The 17,931-nt window shown below is 41.1% G+C and overlaps 1 protein-coding gene across 9 annotated transcripts in view; it reads right to left on the bottom strand.

Annotated features, from left to right (window-relative positions):
- The window catches only part of LOC111250806 (alpha-crystallin B chain-like), a 35,595-nt gene that overhangs the window by 13,216 nt on the left and 4,448 nt on the right, over positions 1-17,931 (bottom strand). The gene's annotated exons all lie outside the window — the stretch shown is intronic.

Raw genomic sequence — 17,931 nt, 5'->3', positions numbered from 1 at the left:
CTGACAGACAGACAAGCAGGCAGCGCAACAGTATGTGCCGTGCTGGCGCCTTGGAAGGCCAAATCGGACACGATACGCGGAGCTTCGATAGCATACAGACTAAGAAAATAAACGCCATTATACACACATATTTAGACTACACAACAGATATGTGTAACAGCGTACGGAAGAATTGAAAATAATAAGATATATTCATGTTACATGTGCACAGAAAACTTAAGTATGGCTCACAGCAGTTTAATAACTACTCACTGTAAGTTGCTACAGAGTATGTGATTGTATATTATTAATTAGACATCCGTGCGACTCTTTAAAAGCACGATGACTTCATCTGCAGGACGTACGGTCTCTAGCCTGGGTCACAAAGGTCTTTAAGTTGCGACTACAAGACCTCTCAAGTGAGTTGGCAAGAATTCTTCGAAGATATATTACTTATGTAGCAACGACAAAACAACAAAACAGTCTGCATTAGTCAACTTATGCCACAGAATCTGTCAAGACGACCGGTCCATAGAACCTGTACAAAATAGGAACGTCATAAGAGCCTTTTTTACGTAGGAATACTGACAGAGTTTACCAGTGCGCGTCATACGTTAGTCGAAAAGATAGGTACTGCTAAAACAATTTTTGAATGATCTAGTTCATCATGCAAATTCTTCGGCGTTTATGTGCCAGTAAACACAGGTGACTAACTAGAATTGCCCTCTTAATAGACGCCGGGCGAATAAACCGACTCTAGCTTTCTAAGTTCACGTGGCTGGTTGCCCTCGCCCACTAGACATGGGCCTTTGCATGATTCGCTAACAAGCTACCATTTAGGCCAAGTTTCTATCGGCATATTATCACTTGCTTTAAGCTCTGGTGTGTATGTCTATGATATAGTGAAAGAACTACACTGCTTATTTCCGTAAAGACGAGATCAGGGGGCTTAAGAGATTTAAAGAAAGTGGACAATTTAAATGGGGACACGGAGAAGGGTCTATAAGCCGCTATATGCAGTAGGTAACTCAAGTTGAGGACAAATGTACGTCGGTTGACGGAACATGGTCAGCGTAAGCACACGTGTATCGCATACGACTTGACGACGCAGTACACAGCCGAACTGGGGGGGGGGGGGGGGCGCGTTCGAACAATCAACGGCACCACTGCGAAATACCTAAAGTCACAGCAAAATATGCAGCTGATCAATTATAAGTATTTACAAAAAAAAAAAAAAACAGAACATGGTTTTTTTCTTTTATTAGATGTTACAAACAACGCGTAAGGCTAAGATCGTTTGTTGTTACTTCGGTATTGTTGGCAATTATTTTGGCAATTTCCTATTTAACTACATATGGTTCAATAATGTTATAACAGCTGTACTTACGGTAGAAAACCCTTTCATTCAACAATATCTTGCACGTCATAGGTTCATAATCAAATGTTGCTAAATGCGCCCCTTGTCAGTGGCGCAACTGCCCGAACTAATTGATTCTTTTCTTACATCCGTAATCTTCTATGGCAAACAACAGATCTATATTGAATCGTATTAACTATCTCATGAACAAAAGCTCGTTGATTTAATTCGATAAAGATCCGACTGAGCAACCTGCCTTTCAGTAGATGATGTTCGACCACCTCCTGCGCCCCCTCAGAATCAATACATATCGGATAGAATCGATAAATTCTATCGTCATAATAGATGATACCGCCCCCGTCATCATCACTATTGCCTAGCTAAACTATGCTCATATCGCTATGTGCACCATTTTTATCTGGACAAACCCCTAAGCGTATGCGGGCAGTTTTAGCGTACAGCATCTAGACATATTGCGCGAAAGCAGATGAGCGTATTCAAATAGAGTGTCATACTAATAATGTATATATCGTATATGGTCTTCTATCATCGTATCTATGTATGTTCTAGAAGTCGTTTGATAAAGAACTGAAACGTTGATCAAGTACGGTTGACTCTAATGATAATAATAGTGGCTATGGTGAGTGTAGTGGCGATGTTTTTTCTAAATCTTCTATCCTTCGTCAAAGCCCCATACGATTAGATCTTTGCTGGCGCGTAAAGGGGTCCCCGATGATGCATTTTCACATAGTACACTGGTTTAAATAAATACCATATGGCATAGACACAGATGTTGCAAATTGTTAGCGGAGTTGTAGTATCGCCAACAAATGCAAAGTGCCATGAAGCACTCGTGTGCATCTTTTACTTAGAGCTTTCTGTTAATTACGAGAATAGTTTCTATTCAGATATTATCCTAAGATCGTCTAATTTTTTCGGCGAACGTCAAGCATATTGGTTTTACTGTTCAGCACACGATAGGGCAAACGACAGCTATTTCTAGGGCTATTTTTTTATTAGCATTATACAAACAATTACAGTGAAGTCGATTGTTTCGGCTAAAAATTTTGATAGTTTCGGGCTGCTCGAAGCAGTTACCGATCAACAACAGCTTGTGCCTTCCTTACCAACTGCTTCCTCTTTCCGGGCCTTGAAGTGGTTCCTTTGTAGGTAAACGGTACCATCGATAAGGATTTTTTATCCTAACCAAACGCCTTTAGACGCGAGACACTTCGACAGAAATTTCTCTTCTCTAATTTAGCGCTTTCGCAGAGAGCTCGTCGATCCTGAGCAATGGTTGCTGCGCGGATTCGAGTAGGATAAGTCGCTCAGCACTAGCTACATCTGAGGTCGCCGAAGGCACTCTCGAAAAAGGCCATGAAGTCCTGTTAAGTAGCGACGGTAGTAAATCCAACGGTGGAAACCATATTCCACATTGGGAAACTTCGACTGGCCTCTAACGTCCGGATGACCGAAATAGCATCAAGCATCCAACAAGAACATCAGGGCAGGTTCAAGCTCGCGAAGGTCTGCACCACCATCAAAATATGCGGACATGACATGACATGCCTAAAACGTCAGTCCTTCGTCTATTTACTGCTGCTTGTTGTTGTTATTACGAATATACGAAATACCCACAACGACGTTGACAGCTGCTTCCGATCTGTTATCGTATCGCATGGACGACACATTTCATTGCGGCCCGTTAACCGAGTAGAGCCGACCTGTTTTTGGCTACCGTATGGTTAGGTTTTTCTGAATACGACACAGAGCCAATGTTGCAAAAATGAAATTTCAAGTTTAAATTCTGATTCCAAGCACCACAATTTCGAAAACGTTTATTGTGTGCATTCAATAATACAGATAGATAGTATTTCGCTCGTGAAGAACGTTGAAGGTAGATAAGTAGAATCTGATCGAAAATCCTGTACGATCCAATCGTAAAAAAAGCTGAAAAGGTACACTCTTCATTTTGCGAATATCTGCTTCATTTTTTCAGTTACTAAGGGACTGTGTTACAGCTCTATAGTTGACTAATATCTAACTTAGCTTATAGGTATCTGACGATAGGTATATATCCGAATTAAATGAAATACCAACTGATTATCTCTTATACGTTTTCATCAGAGACTCAACTCGTGATTCAAGAACGATTATCTATTTCTATTTTAAATGCAGGTTTGCAAGTTTTACCATGAAGATTGTGTCTCAGTAACGATGGAATCTGTGATCTTCATCAAGTAAATCTCATACATCGCGATCGTCGCGCAGTTCCAACACTTCTGCAGTGTGTATAGGATCTCATACGCACATGACTAATACGCCTGTGACGCCTATTATCCGTTTTTTCCTTTCTTTTTCACTTCAGTAACGGCGACAGTGGACCTTTGCATGTTTCTAGGAGTACCCTAGAATAGGACCTATCACACGCCGATTGCTGAAATGCTCAATAGCCCTTGAATATATACAGCATAATGCAGAACTAACCACGTGTCCGCCTGACATAATAAAAACCTAAAAATAGGATTGTTAGCACATAGAAGAACATCCTCGATCACATCTGGGGTAAGTGGAAATGATACCGCAGCAAAGCTAGTTTGACGGCCTTCTAGAGCCGCCAATAAGGTATTCCATTCCACTGTGCCCATATATTTTTCGGTATGAATAAACGAGACGTTTTTTTTGTCTCTTTATTACCTTCTATTCTATATTTTGATACTACTTTGTTATTTGTTTCATACAATGCGGAAATCGAAAGCACACTGGGCCGGTCTAAGGCTAAATTAAGGTTTCCTGATTCTACCTGGGTCTACTAGTGTTCTCTGTAATATTTTGTGGCACGCTACTGTTAAGCTAAAAAACTTCCCAAAATACGTAATGAATTGTCATGCCCTTGGTCTGCTAGTGTCGACGCCTATATGCCCTCGATAACCTTAGCGATGTATTGAAACGTTGGATTGAATCACACTTCATAATACTATTAGGGTTGATAACAAATGTATTTTGTGTCTTATGCATTGTTCATCAGGATGTACCACGAAGTTCTGGCATGATCTAATGTTGCCGCCGTGTGCGCTATACCGGAAGTCGGAGATCAACATATAAAGTTCATGGGGACCTTCATGTTGTCCCTGAAAAACAATAGATCGATACATCGATTTGGGAGTATTTACTAGAACGCTGGGATAGTTCTTTGTTAGCCCTGTGGATCTAGTTAAATATTTAAGTGCTCACCTATTTCATTTCCTGAACAACTTCGCCATGCGGATCTGAGAATCTAGCCGATCCAGCGCATCTATAATCTATGGAAATTGGTCAAATGAATCGATGACGTAACTAGGAATGCATAATTCACACAAGTAATAATGTCTTTGCGAGCGTCACGTTTCCGTCGTGAGTCCGATGAAGCTTGAAGGCTGATTGCTCCTAAAGCTAACTTTGAATTTGAAGATGCATGTGCTAATGGATGGCCAAAGGTAAATACGTAAGCCTTCGCCGAGGGCGAACACATCCGTTACGTTGCCAGACGTTGTGCGTAGAGAAATTGTACGCCACTTGCAGAGAGGCGCACCAGATCTAGCTAGAATGTCCTTAGTCAATCTCGGTGGCCTTATTACATCACAGCAAAGATAACCGACCACTAAGCGTACTTCGCTGGGTACCTGTGCGCCTCAGTTATCGACTTCGGGTTGCGTTCGATTTATTTCAACCGTGTTGGCGCGCCGCAGATGTTGTACGAAGGCGACAACAAAGGCCAGTTCTTGTGCTCCTTTTCAATTGATCGTTTTTTGACAACTTTGAAAAGCGAGGGTTCCCCCTTCATTACGTGACGGCTTGCTTCCACTGTGCGCAAAGGTAGCACCCTACCCTTTCGGACTTTCGAAGAGCGCTTGTTAATGCTGTCGCGTGCCTAACGACTAGCTTATTTTTAATCTGTATATAAAATGCGTTTTTCTTTTAAAACAATGATTTAAACAATGAGCTTTGTAAACGCTTCGCGGCCTTCTTCAGATTTAAGCCTACTGGCACACGTAAGCCTATAGAGTCTAGTTCCATTTTTCATTCCACTTTTACGACGTAACAGCCAAACTATTTCATTGCAATTTAACGAAATCCTAAAGGGAAATCTCTTTTATTAGAGCACTTCGAACTTCCAAACAGGAGAAAATAGTAAATAGTATAACCTGGGATGAACCTCGTGAGTTTACGACCCCAGTACACGAATCTAAATTTGTCGAAGAGCCTTTGGTCCAGTAGGAAGGGGTATTCAAAATCTGATCTGTTGTGAAGCTTCATGAAAATATCAGTGTCATTGACACCATATGTGACAGACGTAACGTTCGTCTCCAGATCCGTCTAAGAAACAAATGGGGATTTTCATCTTATTAGCGCATTAAAAGCAACGCCGCAAACAACAATATGGAATTGTGTTTACCTTGTTCCATACACCTAATATAACACTGACCCTTCTATTTCTATTCTAAAATCTTACTCACATGCTATGCTTCGTCGAAGACTTGTTCTGCTTATATACTATGATTGTAGACATTTTCGACTGTTGCGTTTAAACCATTCTAAGCCTCGTTAAGACCTGGCAATCAATATCCTAAAGCCTGGGTTACACTTGAGGTAGCTAGCTGCTTCCGATAAGCTGCCCCTAGCATCAGTCGTGGCCACTGGTGTTCTGTTTTCTCTCGAAATTAGTAAACCGGACTCGCCTTTGCTTAGTTATATTGGAGTTTTGTCAAGAACAAAAATACATAACCTTGCTTTAATGATATATCTCGAAAAAAAAAAAGGCAGCGTGACTCCATGTGACGTAGATATAATCCTTAAGCCCCCTTAATACAACGCTATTGGAAAGCCAATAGTCCTTCACGGTATATTAGTTAAACCAGCCGCCCTTTGTACTATAGCCTGTACTATTCCTGCCTTTATCCCTCCTGCTGGTGCATCTCCTTTGAGTAATCTTTGAAGCAAACAGAATTGTTTACTATTATTAGTATCGTGAACGCCTCGCTAACGAGATGTTCAACGTTGTTCCATGAAAGTAAAAGCTGGAGAAACGGGATGAGACGATAAAAAGGTGACAATTAGTTTGGTGCGTTCATTCAACGAAGAAATTGCTTCACGGGTGGGCAAAGGTTTGAGCATGGGAAGCCGAACCGGGTCTTTCGTACCAGAAATTCCGCATACATCTCGTAAAGCTTCGAAGCCGGTTTTAGTCTACGCGTAGGCTAATATAGTACTACCGTTGAATAGTAGTACTTCAATATGGCAATTCATACATCACAGTCTACCTCCGTCTAGCACGAAAATTTCCAACTGTCAAATAACATCGGCACGCTACTATTTTAGCATCGTGAAACGACCGCTTAGTTCTGGAAATGAATTTTGTCAGAAGTACCTAGTATAGGGGCTTGGAGTGCTGCATTCATTACTTGCTCGAATTACAGTTGTAGCAAAATGCGGATGGATGGCTCTTCTTTTGTGCACCAGTAATAACTAAACACGGTAATAGATTTTTTCGTCTTTTTTTTGTCTGATGTTTTTCTGTTGATGCTAAAAACGAAACGGGTTGTCCGCTTAAAAAACATCCTAGACACGCTACTATATATTCAAGCAGTTTTTCGTTAACATCGATTTTCTGTTGGCCGCAATTCATTCATTCTGTCATTTCGTAGCAGCAGAAACGAGGTGCTATTCTTCATGTATAACAAATATCTCGGAAAGTTGAATAAATGGCTTGTCTAATAAACTAGATAAATAAGTAGATAAACTAAAACGTGTATGTATTCTGTTTAGGGCAAGTGGGCTATATTTTTCGCCTACAAGTTATATGGTAACAGTTAAAGTTTGCCCATCATTGATCAGAAACACCGCCACGATGCATAAAAGCATACCACGATATAAAAGCATAAAAAAAAGCTTGCGACATTTTGAGAATATTTCTTCAGTGATTTACGAAAATCTTCTAGAACCAAGCGGCCAGCGTCTTGACACTTTATAGCCTTTGAAACAGTATAACCATATATAAAGCAATTTCTTTTTAGAGGCATTAATAGTAACGAGTCCCCCTCGAGAGGCATTTCTATCATACCTTGGCCTTATCCTAATTCCTCGCTCACTCGAACCAATATATATATATATATATAATATTCGATAATGAGAGGTCATACTAAATATGGCATGAATATTTTCATTTATCCGTGCAGATGTGCGCTCCTTACCAGTCATGATAGAACTGAAGATCAGCGTACGACATGTTACGAGACATTTGGTCAAGCCGATAATTAAGCTTCGTTCTAGAAAAACCAGTATTAAAGTCGACCTAATTGTATAAAAAAAAAATAACGGCTTTTTTCCAGTGCCCATTGGTGCTGTTTTTCTATGGCATCAACCATTGTTAGTGCTTCCTACGATCGTATTGTTCATTGGATCGTGCGCTCGGCACGGAAGCCAATACTATTTAATTTTATGAACATGATGATAACATTCGCGACCAGCGCGTGTCCCTTTAGCCATCTACTAATGGGTAAGGATAACTATCCGACAAATGGTGGTTCATCCTGCCGCTTACGTTTGGGCATAGAATGTGGGTCGAAAAAGGAACAGCACTATCGAATAGGTTGCCGTTATCTGTGACGACTGATTCTTGAGCGTATCTGACCTGCAATGGCAGCACCAGCCTACCTACAATTTGTCTTCGTTGCCTTTGTTATTAATGAACTCCAAGCTATCTAAATAGAACACGTAGCGTTGGCTGCATTTATTAAGCTAACTTCAAAACTGAACACGCGCAGGGCCAGCGTCTCACAAGAGATTAACTTATCAGAAACTAAATTATCAAACAAAGAATGCAATTTGAATTACTAAGTAAATATAAATAACTGAACAAAGAATTGTGCGTTAACGAAGATGACCCGAAGCATAAGACCGTAATCCGTGTATCGCACCCGGATGTCACTGGAAGTATTTATTTTTTTAACATTACCATTAATCACCAATATATATATATATATATATATATATATATATATATACAAGCAATTCGGCATAAAAAATTAGGTCAAATTTGGCCATGCAAAGACTACGAAAATATCGAAAGTAATTATTTAATAAACGATGTAATAAAAACGTGTGCTATCTGCTGTGAGATAAAGAATTGCCGCGGTCTATATTGAAGCACTTTAGATACAACGTCTTCATAGAAGCAGAACGATAAAGATCTTTGACGTTGAAACGCTGTGAAGCCAGAGAGTAAGCTTCCCACGTGGTATGTGCAAATTTCTTTTCTGCAGCAGGCAAATTGTACAAAGACAGCGATAGCTATTTGATGGGGAGCAACTTGCAATTGATGTTTACGAAAAACAGCTGGACGAGCTTACATAAATCTCTCCTTTGCACTAATATATTACATTTGCGATTACCAACTGCAACATAGGCTTCCTTGGCTTATTTGCTCCGCCCAGTTTTTCGTCACTTATTGGTGATATAACAGCACGGAAATTTTTCTTGAGTTTGTCCATCGTCCGCAAACTGTCACGGACCAATAATCCTTGAGCTACCCACGAAAAGGGCAAAAAAGAACGCTATTTGGGGCGTGTGTGAAGAAGGGGCATAATTTTAGGCAAAACTGCAGGCTGTGTTTGCTCCTAGAAGATGACCTCTGGCTTTCTTGTTTCCCAAATCGCTTGAAGAGGTTTGCAAGACAAATGATGATAACCTAACCCTGGCAAAAACGAGTCCCCGCTGTTACGAAACGACTTCGACGGTAAAGTGGAGTGAAGCCGAGTTGCCCCCAAATCACGTGATCTCTTCTTTTCATACCCAAAAAGTAAGATGCCACGGTAATCCATGGACAGTGGACAAACTGTGCTGCCCTCTCACAGATAGGATAAAACTGAATAAAGCGAGGAAGTGCCATGAGAAAAATCAGAGGCCCTATTTTACTGTTAAAGCAAAATGTTAACGTGGTTGGCAATAGAGGATAATCTATGTGAAGTACATTCAATTTGGGAATTTCTTCCAAGCAGAGGCCTTTCTACTGCTTTTTTTAACATTGTTTCCGAATGCGTTTGTCGGGAAAAAGGGAGAGGTGGGTTCGGAAAATACAAATAATACAAAGGAGTACGGGCCATCGCTGGCGTTTTTTATAACTCAATTTAAGGCAAGAGTTTCTCCCAGAGTTTTGACAATTATTATGCGGCAAAAGGTATCTGCTGTTTCCAACAGTCGAGTCAACAACGTGCCATTTTTAACTGGGTCTCGATAAAAATATATTCAAGCCATAAATATGTTCTAGGTCGTAGAAGGAGCTAAAATTGCAATTATTTCAACAATGCTATCCTTAGTAGTAAAAATATAAAATGATTTTCTAGTTAATTTATGTGTATAAACTACATTAGAATAAATACTTTCTATTCAGTAGGTACACATACGCATAGGAGCTTAGCAATATACCCTTCAAACGAAAGCGAAGATAGCGTCTTGCGCTACGACAAACGTTTTTCCCATCATTCTTCAAGGAACGCACGAGTATAGATCAAGGAAGATGTACGACACGGACCAAACTGTTAGCAGCTGCATCTTGCAGAATGGCGAGATGGGGGGGGGACCCAAGCAGTTCGAACGAAAGGAAGCCCATTGTAGATTAGACTGGGAGAAGAAAGAGCAAAAGACTGTCTTGGGGACGATCATTGCTGGAGCAGGATTCGTTCCGCAGAAACTTGGTAGATGTTGCAGATGCACTCGATGACTCAGAGGCCCTAGATCAAGATGAAACTTCTACAGGGCATGTCTCCGTACTCGGAACTAGATTTGCTCTATGCTACTTTAGTATAAGCAATGTGTTTCCGCTCGTCCTGGTACTGGCCGCATACGACTAAAATACCAAGAATTAAATAACACGAAAGACGTACGATTAGTCTATAATTTTTACGAAATAAGTAGGTTCTGTCGTTGCCAAGAACCTAACACTTGATTACATTTAATTGGTGATTTATTTAGCCGTTGAGCTCTGAGTGAACTACCAACATCGCATGTACAGCCGTTTAGATAAATACGCGCAGCGTAAAAACAACGCGTCGATTCATGTAAAAGATACTGCTTCACTATGATAACTGTCCGTGGCTGACCCAGGAGTTTGTTGTCGTCCTTCGACGTAACACTTGTTACGTTATGTATCAGGTTTATACCTAAATACTCTTGAAGATTAAGACTACTTGCAGGCATAAATGAAGCAGTGGCTTGACCTTAATGCTACCTCAAATTTTGCACTTCTTTCCCAGCGAAGACAAACGTATTACTCTGTTTCGTTGCGATAAATCGTCGCGATTTTTACCTCATGAGTGTCAATAATTAAGCACATCCCGCCAATTTACTATGCCAGTCCACACACTTCGAAACACTTCATCTGAAGCAGTAACTTACACACACTTTTTTTTTTTTACTTCATGTAGTTTGCCAAGTAATCGGTTAGAATCGAGAGCTGCCAGAAATCAGCTGATCACAGAAACAAATTCTGAACGTCTAATTCTAGATCATCACGAAATATTATCGATTTGAATTAAGTTCTTTTTGTGGCTCTAAAAAATAACAGATATAAATATAGGAAGTTAATATAGCTTTCTAAATGCTCCAATTTGAATGATGCTTCTTCTACAAAGAAAAATAATATACTTATTGTCCTAGTTTTAAAGCTTTTTCATTTTAGTACAAATGCAAGAGGCGTACAATATTATAGATAGTCTAGACCAAACAACCCGGCGTATCTCATTTTTTTTTTTTTTATGTGCGAGTCAAACGTTCTCAAAGTTAGTAATCGGCACTGTATTTGTAAGAACGTATTGATGGCCACACGCTGTTTTACCGTTAGTTCCAACAAATGCCGATTCATGCGTCTGCATGAATATATGAATACCTACAAACTGATCTAGAGGAAGGGCATATTTGCCTCTACGCTGAGCTTGGTCTGCCGGCCATGCATATAATATTCATTTTGACCACTACTGCCGCTATCATCACAACTGCAGCAACAATGATGAAAATTTCGAAATATAGATCTTTTAGACCGCTTGTGTGTATTGTGCGATAACATATAATTACTTGAGAAACTGAAAGCGAGCTTGATAGACTTAAAAATAGCTCTTAGCGACATATCGTTTGTGCAGCTCGTTTGTCGAATCCTTCAACTTGCTTCACCTTATAATTAAAATAAATAGAAGATACACTAAGCATGAAATGCGCATACAACGGCCATGCAGATGAAGTGCCTGTGCGACTTCAGATACGCTATCATCATCTACATTGTACAACCTACGTGTCATAGAGGAGAGTATGCACTACAATGCTGAATGCATAGAAGCACAGACCTATTGTACAGTCACACACTTGGTCACATATTTACTATGGTTATTTCTTCATTTGATTAGAGTCGACCAATTTTATAAATACTGATTCGACAAAAACGATTTTTTTCCGCTATTAGCTGTCCCTGTAGAGCTGCCGCCGCCGCCGCCGCCGCCGCCGCCGCCGCCGCCGCCGCCTTCTTCATTACCGAACTTCGATTTGGAATACGTGAGAAAGCCAGTCATTAACGAATCTATCCATAAATTATAAAGGTGTTATACAGCAGCAGCAGAAGACAATTAAATGCTCGTCCTTCGTAGTCAACAATACTTAATGACTTAGAAATCAATGGGAAAAATATAAATGCTACTGAACTATTCATCCGTCCGCATAACTGACCGACGGAGTCTCCATGGTACTCTTTTAACTTTCCTCAGCGTCTAATGGCCCGGATGCACAATTCAATAGAAACTCCAGCCACCAGCGCGCTAACGTCATTGGTATCTGACAAACCGTGGTCGACAGCTATGACCGACTGAGGCGGCCACAAGCATCCCAGTCGACAATGAACAGTATCATGATCAGATTCTTGCTAGCCCAAAGACCGACACCGGCCGACATTAATAAACAAATAGATAGATATTAGTACGATAATTCCAGAAGCCAAAGTGTTAGCTATCGCCAACCGCACTCATATAATAACATTCCATTAATAACATAATAAACCCACGCAATAGAGTGTAAGTATTTCGCGAGCACTGACAACTATCTCGTAACGTTACGACTACGGTCGTGCGTACACTTCAGCAATAAATCAAACGTTACAGAAGCAAGCGATCAGAGGCAAATATAAAGACTGAATTAGATGAAAGAGAAAAAATACGGCGTCAACTTTTCGAGCAGAAGTTGCTGGACCGTCACACAGTCGCACATCTAAAAATAAAACACCAGATATGTACCTCGCAATCGAAGACAAATTGAAGTCTCATTTGTTTTCTTTTTCTTATTATTATCAAACACTCGAGGCGATTATAGAGAGGAACCACCTGCGATGCTACGAATGTGCACGGTTTGCCGCAGATACGAGCTGTTAAAAATTGAAGAGCGCGCCATTTGAACGTTATCATCATTATTATATATATACGCGAAGACTAAGTCGCTAACCCAGTAGTTACACTCTTTGAACTATGATTTAACCAGTTGATACTGTTCTTTGAAAACATCGATATCAAACTCTCGTTAGGGGTGGAGGCCGATGTGTAATAGTGATGGGAGTAAATCCTTTGGGCGGGGGGGTGTTGGTGTTGCAGTCCGATATAGATCTGACCTTGCTTCAAACATTTGCTGGCTCAGAGAACTTTTTTGCCGGTGATATTTGTGTATGGTATGGTATGGTATGGTATGGCACGCTACTATGGTCGAGCATTTCGCTCCGCTTGCAAATTACCATATTGTAATATACTGGAAACTCAGATGCGCCTATCTATTCAAAATATTAATTCATTGGAATGCAACACAAAGGCATTTGATAGTCGTGCACTATGAAGAGAGCTGACTTTTTCTCTTCAATTTGAAGCTTACAAATTACATCAAGCGAAATGGTGGTGCTCTAGCGGCCCTTGGCCAATCGCTCACACACAACAGCGCCTGACGATTAATACGGATCTTCCCTGCTTAACACCGAACCTACCGATACTTCTTTTACACCTATCTCTACTGTACGTGGCCAAAATGGCCGATCTTCGAAGACGGTGAATTTTCGACGGTGAGCGTCTACCTATGTGAACTTATCAAACGATTCATTTAATCGGTAGTGGTGGGTTTATGGTGGGACTAGAATGCACCGAACAGCCCACTCAGTGTATGACGACAATCGTGAAAATGTCTTTACCACGATTGTCAAACAAATCGAACGTTTTTGAGCTTTGAGAATGGCAAAGCCTTCATATCTGTATGGCAGACACTACTGATCTCTGCATATAGCCCACGTAGAGCAACGATAACGGACCTGCTCATCTGGAGTGCCCAACTACGGCCGTCGTTTTGTTTGATCAACTAGATCGACCCATATACACGACACACTGGCTGCACTCATCGTTCTTATTGCTGGCGCTGCTGCCGATGTCCTTTCTATTGCCATCTACTTTTCGTCAGCCAGGGACGTCGCCATCAAGTGTTCGTATGGATGGTGGTCGAATAACAGCTATAACAAAACGGCCATGATGGTGTTCTTCAAGAGAGGACGAAAAGTCCAGAGGATAGCGATGTTGCTAGAAATGGACGAACGCTAACAGTTGACAATGAACATCAGCTTGCCTGAGAGCGAGCGCAGGTTATCTAGCATTGCTTTTTTACTGCTGTGTTGTCGTTCTCTCGACTAGAGGAATAGTAGCACTCGCGGCGATTTTCTGACATCATGTTTATTCGCGGCGTATTATGCAACGAGCAACGAAGACCGCCAATGAAGACTAGCAATGAAGACTAGGAAGAACAAGGCGAAGAACTGATGGATGATTCCGAGCAGGGAATCGAGAATGACCATTTATTCGATGCTGGCTCGACACAGCCTAGCTCGAGGACACCTACTCAAGGCGGACGCCAGCGCACAACAACTCATCGTACCCGAATCATCAATAATGTCAAGAAAAAAACAAGCAAAGATGTGGAAAGCTGCGCAACGTAGCAAAGAAATGTGCTGAAATTGATACTACATTAAAAACTACTATCGAAGTTTGCAATAACAGTGTGCTTGAGCCAAATAATTAAAAACAAAAGTATAAAACATGCGTGTTAGAGAGGCACATGGAAGATGCCGGGAAAATGGGCGATAAAGTTTCATGTCGGAGTCATCATCACGGAGTCGGAGTGTTTATTGGGAATACGCCATTATAATTTCCATACACTTTCACAATCAGAGATAATTATATTATCTCTGATATATTACACACAACAGTGATGATCTAAATTTTGATTCTATCAACAATATGCTTTTCTAAAAGATATCATGTAGGAAACGATATAAAAATTGCTTGCCCTGCCACTAACAGTCGCTTGTTCGCGCTCAGAGTAGAGTTCTCCCTGTTGAATTTAAGGGAGGTGTGGGTCTACCTTAGGTCTGCTACGGTATTTTAAGTTGCGGTCTGGCTATATAACCTCAATCCTCATTTTACGCGGAAACAGGTAGAGTCAGATAGTTGTTCGCGACAATATTTTCGGTAGGAAGACTATTTCGACGAGGACTTTGCTCGGCTTCGGATAGTACAAACAATTACCTGCTTTTTTAGTCATTATACCTGCAGGAATGCAAAAAGGCCAAAAAAAAAAGCGAATTTAGTTTGACAATCACACAATTTCGCATTGGCGCTTACATCATATTTAAATAGGCAAATCAAGGTATCACACGCATAACGGTGGCCAAAACTAAAACACACCAATTGCTAAGCTATATATCGAACAATAACCTTTAGAGATACCACATGTGTCTTCCTTAGGCAGATTCTATGTGTATTTCGAGCTAAATTAGGTGCACCACTTCATAGCAACAAAATTTATCCATTTGGTGCTGAGTTCAATGCACGGATCATCTGGAAAACTCCTTGCATTGCCTTGGGTCTGGTCATTGCGTTATGCCCATTAACGATATTAACCCCAACACGAATGAATGCCTCTGTTGCGCATTGCTGATCTTCTCTAACCCAGCATCATCGTTCGAGCGTAACCCTCACGCGGCAGCACGTAAGGCACATTCCCCCCTCCGTCTTCTTTCCTCGATTGAATTTACGATAAATTTAGCATATGGCTATGTGAACGTAGGCTTTATACGAGCCAGGCCGATAGTAACTTATTATGATGACATGACACAGTTTTTAGCGTCATTAAGTGGATAATAAGGAGAGCAAGGGTGAAAAGTTCTTGCCATTCTGGAGTTGTAACTAGGTTACCAAACGACAGTGTCTATATAATTTTACATGATATTATTTCTACACCTTTTCTCGAAAAGCTTGACATATAAGTCCAGTAATAAACCCGCTTGTCTTTATATATAAACTCCGTTCTTATAAGCGTACTGAATAAATCAGTTCTAGCTTGACCCATTAAACTACAACAAATTTGGGTTGTGAATTGTTTCAGTTTCTTTAGAAAACTCTTTATACTGGCTCATCTCAACGCTGCGTTATTGTGTTTCACTTTAAAGCTATCTTCGGATTATATTTTTCCTTTCGGCTGAGAGGTTTTAGCTCTTGAAGAAGTAGCCGCAGTGCTAAATGTGCATGTTTCCTAATCAACCCCCTATTAACAGACGTCCAAATAGGCGTATAGAAGTGCTGCTATCACACACGACGTCCCTACTGAGCCGGTGGCATCCTTTAGCCTACAGTAATTCTAAAAACAAGAAGATCAACAATAGCGGAGGTGGGTGTAAGGATCAACCAGCGGTCGATGGTCTGAGATGGCCTGAGCTTGGTCTGCTGACCCATGTTGGACTAGGCAGGCAGGCAAGTGTAGGCCAAACGTAATCGGTTTGAAGGCTTTGCTGTCTCTTATAATGTAATAACACTGTTGACGGTGAAAGCATGTAGGCACAAAAGCAAAACGACGGATAAAAACGATGTTGATGCTGTGAGCCAGGTATGCATATACATATATGTATATACATTTGCGCGTTGTATAGGTACATATAGTCACATATTGCTGCATGAAATGGCGTTGGTATCGTGACAAGGACACAACTAAAGGTAGCCTATTCTGATTGTTTCGCTAAAGTAGCAGCGGCCTTTGCCAAGGCCAATATCGGCGTTGCCGTCCATCGGCGGCCGGCAGCGTTGACGCCTCGACGTAAAGCTGCTACCACTATTGCCATTAGTAGCAGGGCCAGTATGCTCAGCCCAGATCAGAAGTATCTGTTAGCAAAAGCGAGGATGGAATGAGCAATAGTAATAACAGTAAGAATCTATGGACCGACTACCGTCCAACCTGATGGTGTACCTGAGTGATCCCGTAGTTTACTCTCACACCCACGGTTTCGACCATTCCCTATTAAAATATCGACCAATTAACCGGCCTACCGTCCGATTACTGTTAACAGGTTAAGTATAGCCTGATCCATACCCCATGGCCACCAATCGCTGCTGCTGCTGCTGCTGCTGCTGCTGTTATTATTAGGACAGATGAAGTTGTCTGCCGCTATTCCTACGAGCATACTGATGCAATATTGACGCTGGTAAAGTACAGCCCTGCGAAAATGCGGTCTCGGTTCAAGCTTTCTTTCTTATACCTATTCCCACCTTGGCCCCTTTTCGCTTCTTCTTCTCGTTGTAGCCTACTGTAGTTTACAATGGAACCGTTACAGGCTAGGTTGCCCCGATGTTGGCAATAATCATAATGAAATTCGCGCAACTGTTCGGGTTGAAATGGCAAAGGGCAAAGATAGTGATAGAACTCTTCCAGCTAGCTGATGAGAACTCTGCCTAAAGTGAAGAATAGACTGGTAACGCTTTACAGCTTTTTAGGCAGTAACTGTAGGCAATACTATTACGAACAAAATCTAGGAACAAAAACATCAAACATGGACACGGGCCTGTGCCTATGTATCATATGCGTAGATTTAAGTCTGTCATACGTTAGACTACACCATTTCAGTTTAGGACTAGGAAAAGAAACAAAATTTTTATTTTAGTTCGCTTTGTTTGGAACCGTTTATCGGCTGAATTTACTGTTTTACGCTAGGATAGAGTCAATTACTTTACTACCGATATCATAATATTGATTTGTCTGCCGGTGTCCCCTCAGCGTATCCTTAGGGACGGACCAGAAGCACAAGTATCTAGCACCGTCATAATCTGCTTTACACTCTTAATGCCTATGCAAGTGGCCTTTTTTTTTTTCTGTATATCAGAGTTTACGGCAAGCTTCCAGCATCATTCCGTGCTGTCTATCGAAGGACAAGCTTTTATAGGCAGAATCCTTAACTATACTCGCTGCCAGTGCCGGCTCACATCATTAGTCTAGGGTTTAGCTTTACCCGTACATTGGAAACAATACTGCCTACTGGTAAAATTTTAGGGCTAGTTGACTTAGAGGTTCTATGTCAAGTGTTAACCGGGATGGTAGACATCTAACGGTACGGGTAACAGTCAAAGGTTTGCCAATAATTGACTTGGCACGATTTGGGCTACAACAAACACACCGAGTAGGAAACATACGATGTTGTACTGATAACGACGAGTGTGTTCTCCTCCCTACAT

This window comes from Varroa destructor, unplaced genomic scaffold (assembly GCF_002443255.2).
Source record: "Varroa destructor unplaced genomic scaffold, Vdes_3.0 BEIS01000005.1, whole genome shotgun sequence".
Lineage (NCBI taxonomy): Eukaryota > Metazoa > Arthropoda > Arachnida > Mesostigmata > Varroidae > Varroa > Varroa destructor.
Note: the sequence above shows the minus strand (reverse complement) of the source record. Positions and strands in the feature narration are given on the sequence as shown.